Source organism: Meriones unguiculatus, chromosome 9, assembly GCF_030254825.1.
Source record: "Meriones unguiculatus strain TT.TT164.6M chromosome 9, Bangor_MerUng_6.1, whole genome shotgun sequence".
Lineage (NCBI taxonomy): Eukaryota > Metazoa > Chordata > Mammalia > Rodentia > Muridae > Meriones > Meriones unguiculatus.
The window spans coordinates 54,913,997-54,926,689 of NC_083357.1; the positions used below are offsets into that span (position 1 = coordinate 54,913,997).

General features: G+C 41.8%; 1 pseudogene; it reads right to left on the reverse strand.

Annotated features, from left to right (window-relative positions):
• Window positions 1-3,299: 3,299 nt before the first annotated feature.
• Window positions 3,300-12,445, reverse strand: LOC110542758 (uncharacterized; annotated as a pseudogene).
• Window positions 12,446-12,693: the final 248 nt, after the last annotated feature.

A 12,693-nucleotide genomic window follows, 5' to 3' on the forward strand; every position in this document is an offset into this window, starting at 1 on the left:
GATAGTTATTTACGTTCAGAGCTTAAAACATATTATTCCATACTTTTCTAACTTTTAATGTTGCTTACAATTAATCTCATTGTATTTTTATGTTGGTGCCTTTGAATGTGAGTTAAATTTTTTTCCTTATAGCTTTTTTGGGTAATATTTTAAAAATAGTTTAATTAAAATAATTTAATTAAAATATAATTATATCCCTTTCCTTCCTTACTCTCCTCTAATTAATCCATGTCTTCTCCATCTAACCCATTAACCTGTCAGTGACAACTTTCCAGTTTTTGATGGCCATCAGGATGTGACAGTTTCCACAGGAACATTTCTTGTGTTGTGGTATCCTCTCTCAGGCAATGGTAGGGTATGATCATGGGATATTCTGTGTACCTATATATGTATGATATAGGGATTTGGATGAGGATGTTCTCCAGGGCCCAGATTATAGTTTCTCACGACATCCAGCTCTCTCTCTGCTTCTTTCTTGCAGTTTTGGTGTGTGCTCTTAAGAGTCCTGCTCCAAATACCGTCCCTGCTGCTTGTTGCCATGTCTCCATGCCATTGTGGACTCTTATCCTCTGGAACCACAAGTTAAAGTAAATTCTTTCTTCTATAACTTTCTTAGATATGATATTTCAATATAGCAACAACAAAGTAGCAGATACACTGGCAAACATCCATCAACCTCAGCTTCAGTCTTCTATGCCACAGTCATGCTCCTCTGTCCATCATCTGCACGGCTACTGCTGACTCTGCCTGCATGTCAACACAGCATGTGGCTGCAAAACCATATGGTGATTTTCTCCCTGTCAGAGTCCCCACCTGTGGAAACTTTGCTAGTAGCCAGAACTGGTGATGGTGGCAAGAGCAGTATGTCTTTGCTGGACTGATTAGCCATTTTTAATTCACAACTTAGCTAACTTCCATTTTCTTTAGCACCTTAACTCTTTTTCATCTGATCACATAAACACAGTTTTTTATATTATATTTTATCTATAATTCCTGTAGTAGCTTGATCTGGAAAAAGGAAGCAGAATTTCCTCCCAAAGTCTGTCATTGAAAAAGAAATGTATGGATTGGAGAACTGATGTGGTAGAATATTTACTTTTTATAGTGTTGTACACATTCAGGCCCTAGACATTGGAATGGCTCATATCTGTTGATGATCTGCCAGCTCCACTTCTTGCTGATTCCTTCTTCCTTATTTCATTTTTTTTTTTTGGTCTTGTGTTAAGTATCAATGTAGTATGTTCGCAAATGACACTGATTCTTCTGAAGTTCTAAGAAGTGAGATTTAGGAGGGAATGTTGCGTGACCGTTTTTCTGGTGAGATGTGGACAAATGTGCATTACTCCAGATAGGGAACTAACAACAGTATACAGAATGGATACCACCAAAGGCCAACTTGATGAGCCAGGGAGTGTTTGGGGGCTAACCTACGAGAATATCAGAGTGCTTACTTATAGGAGCAGAAATGTCTCAATGGCAGCTGCATCATAAAAACCTATTCAAGTGTGGGTGGCAGCTCATAAAAGCTGGAAGCCTGAAGTGCACTATAGAACCTGCAGCCAATTCATCGGGTGAGAGAGTGCCATTTCCACAGAGTTCCATTGGTCTAAACCTCTTTCCAAACCACTCAGCTGGTGTCTGCTTTGTCTAGACAGCTCAGCGTATCTAAGAGTGTCTCCTAGCACTTGTTACTGCTTTACTTATACATGCAGGGAGAAGACTGCTGGGTCTGGTTAGTTTGGGGGACTTTCTCAAACTTCTGAGTTGCTTGCTTTTTGAGCATGTAACATGTCCCTCTGGATAGGATGTTTCAGCTCTGTTCAAGACATCCAGTTGTTTTACCTCCCCTCTAACACCCTGCCTTAAATTAGTCTATTATCCTAATTAAGACTACCTCCATTATTGAAGGTTTACATTTCGAAGAAACTGCTGTAAAACAGACAGGCTTGTTCTCCTAGGTTCCAAGTAGTCTTATGGACTCACTGTATCTTCACAAGTCATGGTGCATCCATGTGCTACCCTCATATAGCCATCCTTCCCCACTGCTGGTCTAGCTGATTGTTGGTGATTCAGACTCAGCACCAGACACAAAGACAAAGATTTGCAACTTCAAATGTCTTTGACTGCTTCATTTGTGATGGCTCTGCCTCTCTGAGTTTAACTTTCATGAAGAAATTATGTTCTTTTTTTTAGCCCAGATACACATATCCAAGTGTATGCTGTTATCACCTATCTTTAAGAGAAAACAACAGTTAAAGTCATTCCAGTGTAAGATTTTTGATTATAGAAATATTTTTCATAGATTTTATGACCTGTTTTTTGTTTAAAAGTTTTAAGAAATATTAGGAGAAAACAATGACTGTTTCCAAATTTCATAGGATTTTGTTTTACTTAGAAAGACATTTTTTTACGTAACTTTATATTTTTTAATTTTATTTTTTTCTTATCAGTTACATTTTATTAACTCTGTATCCCAGATGTATCCTGCTCCCTCATTCCCTCCCAATCCCACCCTCCCTCCCTCATCTCCACCGTGCTCCTTTCCAAGTCCACTGATAGGGGGGACCTCCTCCCCATTCATCCGATCCTGTTTTATCAGGAATCTTCGGGACTGGCTGCAAAGCCCTCCTCTGTGGCCTAACAGGACTGCTCCTCCCTTGGGGGGTGGGGAGGTCAAAGAGCCAGCCATTGTTAGAAATAGTCCTTGTTCCCCTCACTATGGGAAATCAATTGGTTACTGAGCTACCACGGGCTATATCCGAGCAGAGGTTCTAGGTTATATCCATACATGGTCCTTGGTTGAATGTTAATCTCAGAAAAGACCCTGTGCCCAGATATATTTGGTCCTTGTGGAGCTCCTATCCTTTCCCCATCAGACTAACTCCCCTTCTTTCATATGATTCCCTGTACTCTGCTGAAGGTTTGGTCACGAGTCTTTGTATCTGCTTTGAAAACACTGCTAGGTAGAGTCTTTCAGATGCCTTCAGTAGACTCCTGTCATACGTTCAATGCACATCCCATCTGTCTTTCTAAATGAGGATTGATCATCTTACCCCATGTCCACTCTGTTGATTATCTTTTTTAGGTGTATAGATTTCATTATGTTTATCATATCTTATAGGTGAGTATATACTGTGAGTATATAAGTGAGTATATACTGTGTTTGGGAAAGACACTTCTTACCCATACTGTGGGTTGGGACCCTCCTGTTCATCATGTGCAGGTGTCCTTCTCAGCTGGGCCCCTTTGATGGGCTGTGCTTTAGGAGCTCCAGTCTTTGTTCAGCTTGTGCTGTCACTTCAAACACCAGGAGCTGGTTCCTCGAGGGCACAGAAATATTTCAGTGAATCTTCCACCCGTGAGGCTGAAATGATGAGGCTGATGGACTTGGCTGACTTCTGGAAGATGACAGAATAGCGTCCACTGCTTTCATTGTGATAAGAAGATGAAACTTGACGAATAAGGAAAATCATGTCTCCACTAGGACGTTGTTTGTACCAATAAAGTTGGTAAAAGCTCATACTTGTCTCATAGGAACAGTCCATGATGACCTGTTTCCCTTCCTGCTTGTGTATAGCTGGTTGTACTTCAGTCACTTTTTGGGCTGTAGAGAAGTCTGTGGGAACAATTAGAGAACAAAGATGAGCCTGTAATATTGTGAATAAAAGCTTATAGGAATTCGATTAACCTAAGACCCAAAGATAATTTCTGCTTGTTTTCCCCAATCCCTGTGCCCTCAGCCTTCTAAAAAAACACCATATGCCTAGAGCATCGTGCTTAGGATCCTTAGCTATATGTAAAACATCTATACCAGAGAAGGCTAAGGCCACCAACACACAGACAAGGCTTCGGAGAGGCATGTGACACAGGTCCCTCTGCATCAGTGTGTCTGGCTGCTCTGTTCTGCTCAGCATCCAATGTCTGAGTGCTTGGCAGTGTGTATGTGTGTTCTCGCCCGTGTTCTTATACTGCACCCCAACCAGGAAACGGGGTTTTGTATGATCACAAGTTCTAAGTACAAAAAGAAAAAAATGCAGCTCTCCACAGACTTTTACTTGTTGTCTTGTCTTTTCTGGTAATTAGAAGAGACAGCACTTAAAAGGAAGCTTGAGAATATCCGTCCCTGCTGAGCAGTGATGTTGAGCAGAAATACTTACTAAGTGTTAACATGTATTTAATTTTCTCCATTCAGAATCTAATATAATTTGATGTTATAAACCTCACAGTTGTTTGTGTTTTTTTGTGAAAATGCTGTTATTGAAAACAATCTTAACACCTTTTTCTTCCTTACAGGGTAATTAGGACTTATTTAAATTCTGCAGCTAACAAAGCTGCTTCTAATCTGTCGAGCCCACCTCGACCAGCAAGGAAGGCACGACACACGAACTCTTCTCCAGGTAGTTTATTCAGGAAGGTTTGAGCTATCTTTTGACCCCAGGGAGAGCCCTCCTCAGTAATATGTACCCTGGAGCCAACCAATCCCAGGAAGCCACGTGGGAAGTGTGGATAGGTAGACGGCAGATCATCAGACACACCACAGCCAATAAGAAGTTGTTTATCCCGAGAGCACTCGGAAGGCGCCCTCTTTAGGGCGTGGCACATGCAGCTCTCCACACTAAACCTCAGGATTAAAATCCACCCATCAGAATTTTGGCAGTTTTTCATTGATTTATGTCTTGTGAAGTTATAAGAGGAATAAATGTTGGCTGTTAGGAGCAGTAGAGATTGTGTTTCAGTGTGTAAATTCCTTGCTGTACAACATGAGGTCTTATATTTGGGCTTAAGCATTGTGAGGTGCATCTGTAATCCAAGCACTCAGGAGCAGATACAGAAGGCTTGGGGACTCACTGGTTTGCCAGTCTAGTCTAATCAATGAGTTCAGGTTCTTTGGCTGCTTTTCCACCTCTTTCCAACCCCTCCTTTTCCCTTTGAGACTTGTCAAGTCCCAGCCCAGTCTCTAGAGACTCAAGCCAAAACTCATGACCCAGAGGCCCGAATCCCTGTCACCTGGCTTACTGAGATCTTCTAGTTGCCTTATAAAGCTTTGAGACACAGGACGAGTTCATCCTGCCAGAAGGAACTTGCCCCAAACTCTTAGGAGAATGTAGTTGACAATTAGAAGATGTCTGTAGCCCTTGAAAGGGTTAGACTAACTTTGTAACCTGTATGTCTTTTAAAGCCTATAGCTTTGAGTTTTAGGTTCAGGTTAAGCTAAAGCCTCTTAGTACCTTTCCAGAGAATGTAGGAGTGTGACCCTCTCTGTGAGGACAGATATAAAAAAAGGCAAGCAAGCAATGACCTTTACTCAGCAAAAAAAGGACCAGACCCTTGTCTTTGAGATAGCATTTTTTAGCAACGAACCCAGACTTCTTCTGAGTAGCTTTTGACCTGCAGCCAAAAGTCTGCAGCCCCTAATCTTCAAGGATGAGCTAACCACCCCCACCTTAAATTGCAGCTGCATCCACACTTGGCAGGACTGGCCAAGCTTGAGCACCTAAGACTAACCAATTATCTTACTTTATAGCTTCCTCATCGAATCCTAAATTGCCAAGACTGCATCTTCAAATCTCCTGCAATTTTTCTTTTAAAATCCTAAAGGCCTTTTCTCTCCAGGTGCCACTCATGGCTGACCGGCAGTGGTGACCCCATTGCGCAATGGTTAACAAACCTCTTGCTTTTGCAACGAGTCTTGGTCTGGGGGAGTTTCTGGGAAGGGCATGTTCTTAAACTCCTGAGCTGTGAGACCCCAGGTCTTACACTCTCAAAAACCAAACTGAAGAAATCAAACAACTCAATCCCGCTATGAATTAGCTTCTCCTGAACACTGTAAAGAACTCTGCTGAAACAACAAAGATGAAGTGAGCAAAAAGAAAAGAAAATTTCAACCAACAAATTAACTGCAGATACTTAAGTAACAGAAATAAAGTGCAGAAATGAAAAGAATGAGCGAACCCAATATAACATATCTCATCCCAAACCAACATATTCTATAGTAATAACACTTAATAAAAATGACATGAAATAACCTTCGGACAATGGCCAAAAGAATGACTATAGCTATGGTCAAACAACTCAAAAAAGATAAAGAGAACAATAACTGTATTTGATCTCTAATTTAACTTAAGCAAGGTGGGTGATACTAACTTAGTTTTTAGCAATAATCTTTTGCTTGTGATGAATATGAATGATAACATACAGGAGAGAAGCCAACCATAGATGTCCCCTAAAAGACTCCACCCAGCAGGGGATAGAAGCAGATGCTGAGACTCACAGCCAAACTTTGGGCAGAACACTGGGAGTCTTATGGAATAGTAGGGAACTGAAGGACATGGAGGGGACAGGAGCTCCACAAGGATACCAACAGAGCCAACAAATCTGGGCCAAAGGTGGCATGCATGGAGAAGACCTAGACCCTCTGCTCAGATGTAGCTGATAGGTATCTCAGTCCCCATGTGGGTACCCTAATAAGGGGAGCAGGGACTGTTTCTGACATTGACTCTGTTGCCTGCTCTTTGATCATTTTCTCCTGACAGTGCAGCCTTGCCAGGCCACAGAGGAAGAGGATGCAGGGAGTCCTGATGAGACTAAATAGGCTGGAGTCAGTTGGTAGGAGAGGAGACCTCTCCTTTCTGAGGACTTGGGATGGAGATTGGGGGAAGAAGGACACAAGGTGGGACCAGAGGAGATGAGGGAGGGGGCTACATTTGGGATGTAAAGTGAATATATATATATATATATATATATATATATATATATATAAATTTTAAATTAAAAAGGTTTTGGATAAGCTCAGCTAATATTTATACTTCTATGGGAATATCACAAAATGTGAAATATTTTGGAAAAATAGTATTTTTAAAGTAACGTCTTTCTTAATTAGGGCTTTAACTCAGAACAAATATTTGAAAAATATTTAAAAAATGATTTTTATTTTAAATGTAAACCCTAATATTTAACTGCAAATAGTAAGTGATTATAACATAGCTGCTGCTGCTTCTTATCACAATCCAAGATTAGACTAAAAAGAACAAATGCTCAGAGGTGTAGCTGACCTACATTTCATCTCCATATTGTCCACTGAAAATTGTTAATAGCTTAATTTGAGGTCTGAAAAAAACACATCTCAATTTATTCCTTAACTCTCATGAAACTAGTAAAAATTGTTCTTTTTTTACACCCTTCTCACTAAATGTTACCTGTTTTTACTTCCTAATCCTCGGTGATCTTTATTCTTCGTGAGCTCTGCTTCTGTATAGTTTACTCTAATTGCCATTTAATTGTACATCCAAACAATTTTCTTCTTCTTTTTCTTTTCCAAATAAATAAATAATAATAATAATAAAAAGTTCATGTGCTTTGGTACAGCACTGCCCCTCTGTGTCTAAACATGGAACTCTTCACCAACAGCCAAACTTCCTAAAAGTTTCTGTGCAAAAACCTCTGCATGAGTGAGTTTTCCTCTGGCACCAATATTCCTTCTAATAGAAAAGGCTTTGTCCTTGTTGAGAGCAGAGGTGTTGTGCTTTCTGTCCTCTACTGAGGTGTGCCTCACCGAGGTCTGGCATACTTGCTTAGGATACTGGACACACTTGGGACCAACAATGCCTCTGCAGTGTGACATATGCACCACACCTGCCCTAGGTCTTTGCAGAGCACACAGTGGGCTCTCAGGTTCTATCACTGTCTATGCTCCCTTTCCTCCCATGTTAAAATCAAGTCAGTGTGAGCCGTTCACACTGACAAAACATGGTCTTATAGAGACTTTAAGTTTAGATAACTTTAAGTGATAATTTTAAGAACTCAATATAGTTCTTTTGTGTGTGTGTGTGTCTGTGTGTGTGTTTTCTTACAGAAAAATCAAAACAGTAGAAAGATGGCTAGAATTGAGAGGGGTTGTATTTTTTGACCCCTTAAATAGAGTACCTTTTCAGGTAGTTATTAGTAAACCACACTTATTCTGAAAAAAAAATTAGTCCCTTTTCAAATTGAATTCTTCTTTCTCTTTCATTGAATTAGGACTTTATGCATATTATATCTAAAGTTCTTTGAACAATGTATTTCAAATTCTTTCTCCTGATTGTTTGTTTGACATTTTGTTTTCTTAAAGATCCCTATTCCTCTTCCCCCTCCCAAAATTCAAAACTATATTAACTAAAGTTAAACAAAGATAGGTAAATAGAAATATAACTCACAATAATAAGTTAGAAGATACAATAGCTTTAGTTTCCCCAAGATCTACTAAAATTTCAATGAAATATCAATAGAATTCCCACATAACTGTTTTTACATGAAAATAATTTACTAGAGACTTTTGTATAAGAAGGTAGACTAGAGGATTTTTGTTTGTGTGAGCTAGTAAGATAAAGTCAGATTAAGAAAAATGTAGAATTAATCCCAAAGACCAAATCAGAGGAAGAACTTCAAAAATCTACAAAACAATTAAATAGAAATAGAATAGACAGTGGAAGAGGCAAAGGGGAAGGAACAAGACGGGAGCCTATCATAGCTGTCCTCCAGAGGCACCAACCATCAGCAGATTGAAACAGGTACCGAGACTCAGAGCTGGGCTTTGCGTGAAGCATCGGGAGTCTTATGGAAAATTGAGAGGAAGAAGGATCTGGAGGTGCCAGAATCTTCAGAAGAAGACCAACAGAGCCAACTAACCAGGGCCCAAAGGGGCTTGTGGAGACAGAAGCACCAATGAAGGAACATGTATAACAGGACCTAGGACCCCTATACAGATGTAGCAGATGGGCAGCTCAGGCTTCATGTGTGGCTTCCTTAGTGAGAGGATGAAGGGTTGTCTCTGATGAGGACTCTGTTGCCTGCTTTCTGATCACTCTTCCCTGGTGGGTGCTGCCACACCAGGCCACAGGGGAAGAAGATAAGCTCAATCCTGATACCACTGAATGAGCAGGCATGAGGAAGGGAAGGAGGGAAGGACAGAAGGAGGAGGGAGTGGGTAGAGAACTCCCCTTACCCTGAGGAATAAGGGAGAGAGGTTGGGGGAAGACAGAGAGAGAGTGGGACCAGAAGGAGAGGAAGGAAAGGGCTATGAGACTGGTATGTAAAGTGAATAAATAAATTAAAATATGAAATGGCTCCCTATAAAGGGAAAGGGGGACCTCAATGAGGTCACCTGAACAACCTTGTCAATGAAATTCTCTGGTTGGGGTCAAGAGGCCCAGAGCAACTGATAATTTTACTTGAATATTTTTTTCTCCATACAAGAAATTTTGATCATGGTTTCCCCTCTCCCAACTCCCCCCATATCCTCCCCAGAGCAACTTCTAGAAGGTAAACAGCTCTATCACCTTGGGAAGCCCACAGCAGCAACAAGCCACAAGTACAGCTTGTGGACTCATCCAGTGAACAGGTGGTAGAGAGAAATCCCATTTTGTCATAACTTAGAGTAGAGGTCCAGTACTTCCTAAAAAGAGTCTATGATTCAATAGTGACCTGTTTGGGATCACGACTGGTCAAGAAGTCATAATTTGGCCAAACTGCGGGTAAAGAAAGGTCCAGTGAGAAAGTTTTGAAGAGCAGGAAAGTTGGACACCAAGGAGTCAAAATGTGCAGGTGTCAGGAGAATCATAAAATGCATATGGATTTTGGACCTCCTCTCAGTGGCCAAGAAGAGACCTCACCATCTGAGAATAATCTGGGGTTTGACAGCTCTAAGACTGAGACCATTCAGACTCTGGAGCCACCAATCTGTCATTCCTGGCTGTGGAGATCAAAGATTCTGAAGTTCCAGGAGCGATTAGGAGATCTCCATATGTCACCCTCAAGCATGATCATTAATTCTCGGGAGGTCTTGAAAGGACAGGGACCAATCCTGTGGTTGTAGGATCTCAGAGCTGTTGTGATTCCCATGCTCCTAAGGCACTTGAGACATAGCCCCCAAACTAAACATTACGTGCCCCACATGGCACCCAATATGGGGAAACTTGAGGGAGTAAGAACATCTGCCTAGTCCACAGAACCCAAAGTCTAAATGCATGCAGCAGAGGATCCTGGTACACAGAGGAGCAATGAAGACGCCTCCGCTGGGCATCAGATGCTTGTTCAGTGTGGGATCAGCAGCAGCATAAAGCATAAGAAAGACTGTGAGTCCACAAGTTCAGTGACCATCTGCCCATGGATACAACAGTCTCCACCTTTCTGGCCCCTGGAAGAGGCTGCTTCAGCACCTCCTCTTTTTCCTCTTTCATTTATTTTAACCCTCATGACTTTCTTTTTCAATGAAACATTTATCAGGATCTTTCTTTATATTTCAAAAGCTGGTATTTTCATTTCTTTTAAGGATTATTTTATTATTCCTTGAAAATTTCATACACCTCCCATTTCCTTTCACCATACCAAACATCTCTCCCTCTGACTTTATTGTTTCTCTTTCTCCTTTTTTATCCCCCTAAGTCCAGTTCTTTCTGCCCACATTTGGATGGGTGTGGGGCCATCCACTGGGACACTGGACACCTGCCAGGACCCACATCCTCAAAGAAGACTCTTCCTCCCTCATCATATGTCAACAGCCAATAGCTTCTCACTAAGGACTGGGACCTTTTCCCCACTTATATATACATTTTGGTCGGCTTGGCTTTTCTAGCATCCATGGAACCCTGGGTTGAATCCTCAGGAAAAAGAAAGAAGGTGATCTACGAGGAAAATGGAATGCTTTTCAACACATTTGTATCTAAGAACAGTGTTATACAGGGGTCCTAGCCCATTGAAACTCCACGATATGAACAAGACTCAAGGGAGAGAAAACTACACAGTAAGTGCTGCTCACATCTGTTTAGCAGCATAGAAACATGTGGGCTGTTTCCGCATCAATAGGCCAGACACATGTGCCTGCCATTGCTGGGCTCCACCATGGTCAGGACTGAATGTGCTTGAGACACTAGTGTCGACAGCAGAGTTTGCATGGATGACGGCTGTGGATTTGCATTCCTTCTGCTTTGCACCTTTTGGGATTTTCCCTGTCCAGTTTGGCATGTCCACTGACACCATGCTTGTTTAGCTCATGTTTGAGCACTCATATTGGTGAGACTTTATGTGTTCAGCTTTCTGCTGCTACTGATGCTACTAGAAGACACAGCAAACTTCCTGATCCTTGGGCTCTTGCAATCTTTCTTCCCTCTCTTCCACACTGTTACCTGAGCCTTAAGTGTGTGTGTGTTTGTGTGCTGTAGATGTATCTGGGCTCTACAGCCTTAAGTGTGTGTGTGTATGTGTGCTGTAGATGTAGACTGGGCTCTACAGCTCTGCATTTTATTTGGTTGTGGTTTTCTATACTATTCTCCATTTACTGCAAAGAGAATTTTCTTTGATGAGGGGTGAAGATTACACTTATCTATGGGTATAAAGACAAATATTTGTAGGTTGAAGCTCATTACTGTTGTTGCCCAGTGCCAAATGATCAACCCTGAAAAGACATATAACATCTATACAAACAACATTATATGATATGGACAAAACAGGTTATATTTAGTAATATACATACATATATACATATATATACATATATAATTTACATGTATATTATTTTAAAAGAGGTCATGAATCTGAAGGATAAAGGAGAGGGTTATACGGGAGCCTTTGGAGGGAGGAAAGGGAAAGGAGAAATGTTGAAATTACATTATAATCCCTCTAAAAAGTTCATGTTTATTTATTCTTTCCATAAGCTTCTCTGTTAGTTCTGAGTTGGACATTTGTACTTCAGGAGTGAGTATATATTGAGAAATGAAGATTAAGACCAAAGTCCTGAACCTGTGAGGCCAAAAGCTTAACTGAGGATGAAACACTGCCAGTACTGGAAAGAGACATTGAACTAGACAGGTGTTCTTTGAGGCTTCCTGATTTCTTGTGCATGGTAAGGGCCACACACACACCCAGCTGAAGGTTTGTGTACAGGCTGCAGGTGTGTGGGGAGCACTGTGGGTCCACAGCACAGAGATAGGTGCCTGAGTCTGTGGTCTGGGAGGAGGAAATGTACAAAAAGCTGCGACGCTCTGCAGGGACTGTCGTGGATGTCAGTCTTCCACTCTGCTTTGTTCCAAAAGGATTGTAAAACAGGCTGATGAGGTGTCCTCCAGGACTTTGGTAAAACCACTGCATTTGGGATATAGCTGTTGAGAAGTTGCACTGCAGTGTTGCATTCTCTCCCTCCTGCAGAACCAAGGTTGCAGGTCTCTGTTCCACTTTTTGCCCTTTCACCCCTGATTGGAAACAGAGACACAGATGGCTGTCATTGCAGTGTCCTCTGAGCCCTGAATGCACCCCCATGTTCTCTGAGAAGGTGGGAGCTCTGCAGGACTCCTGAGCTGCTTTCCCCTCCCCTCCATGTTCACTGTCTCCTCAGGTGCCCTGAATGTGGACAGCCAGACTCACAGCAAACCTGGGTGCAAAGTAGCCCCAGCAGAGAGCACAGCAGCCTCTTCATGGTGCTGGTGGGGCTGCTGGAGACAGAAGCAAGCAACCAACCCCTGGGCTGTGGGAACTGTTGAAATGTCCCTCCTCCTGCAGTTGGCTCCACCCAGGACCCTGCCAGGCCAGACCCTGCTGAGTTTCCTCCCAGCCTTCAGAGCTGAAGTTCCTCCCCCACCAGATCTGCCTCAGAGTCTGGGTGGAACACAGTTGGAGGGAGATGGACATTTTGAAATGGCTTTGAGATAATAAACACTGAATGAT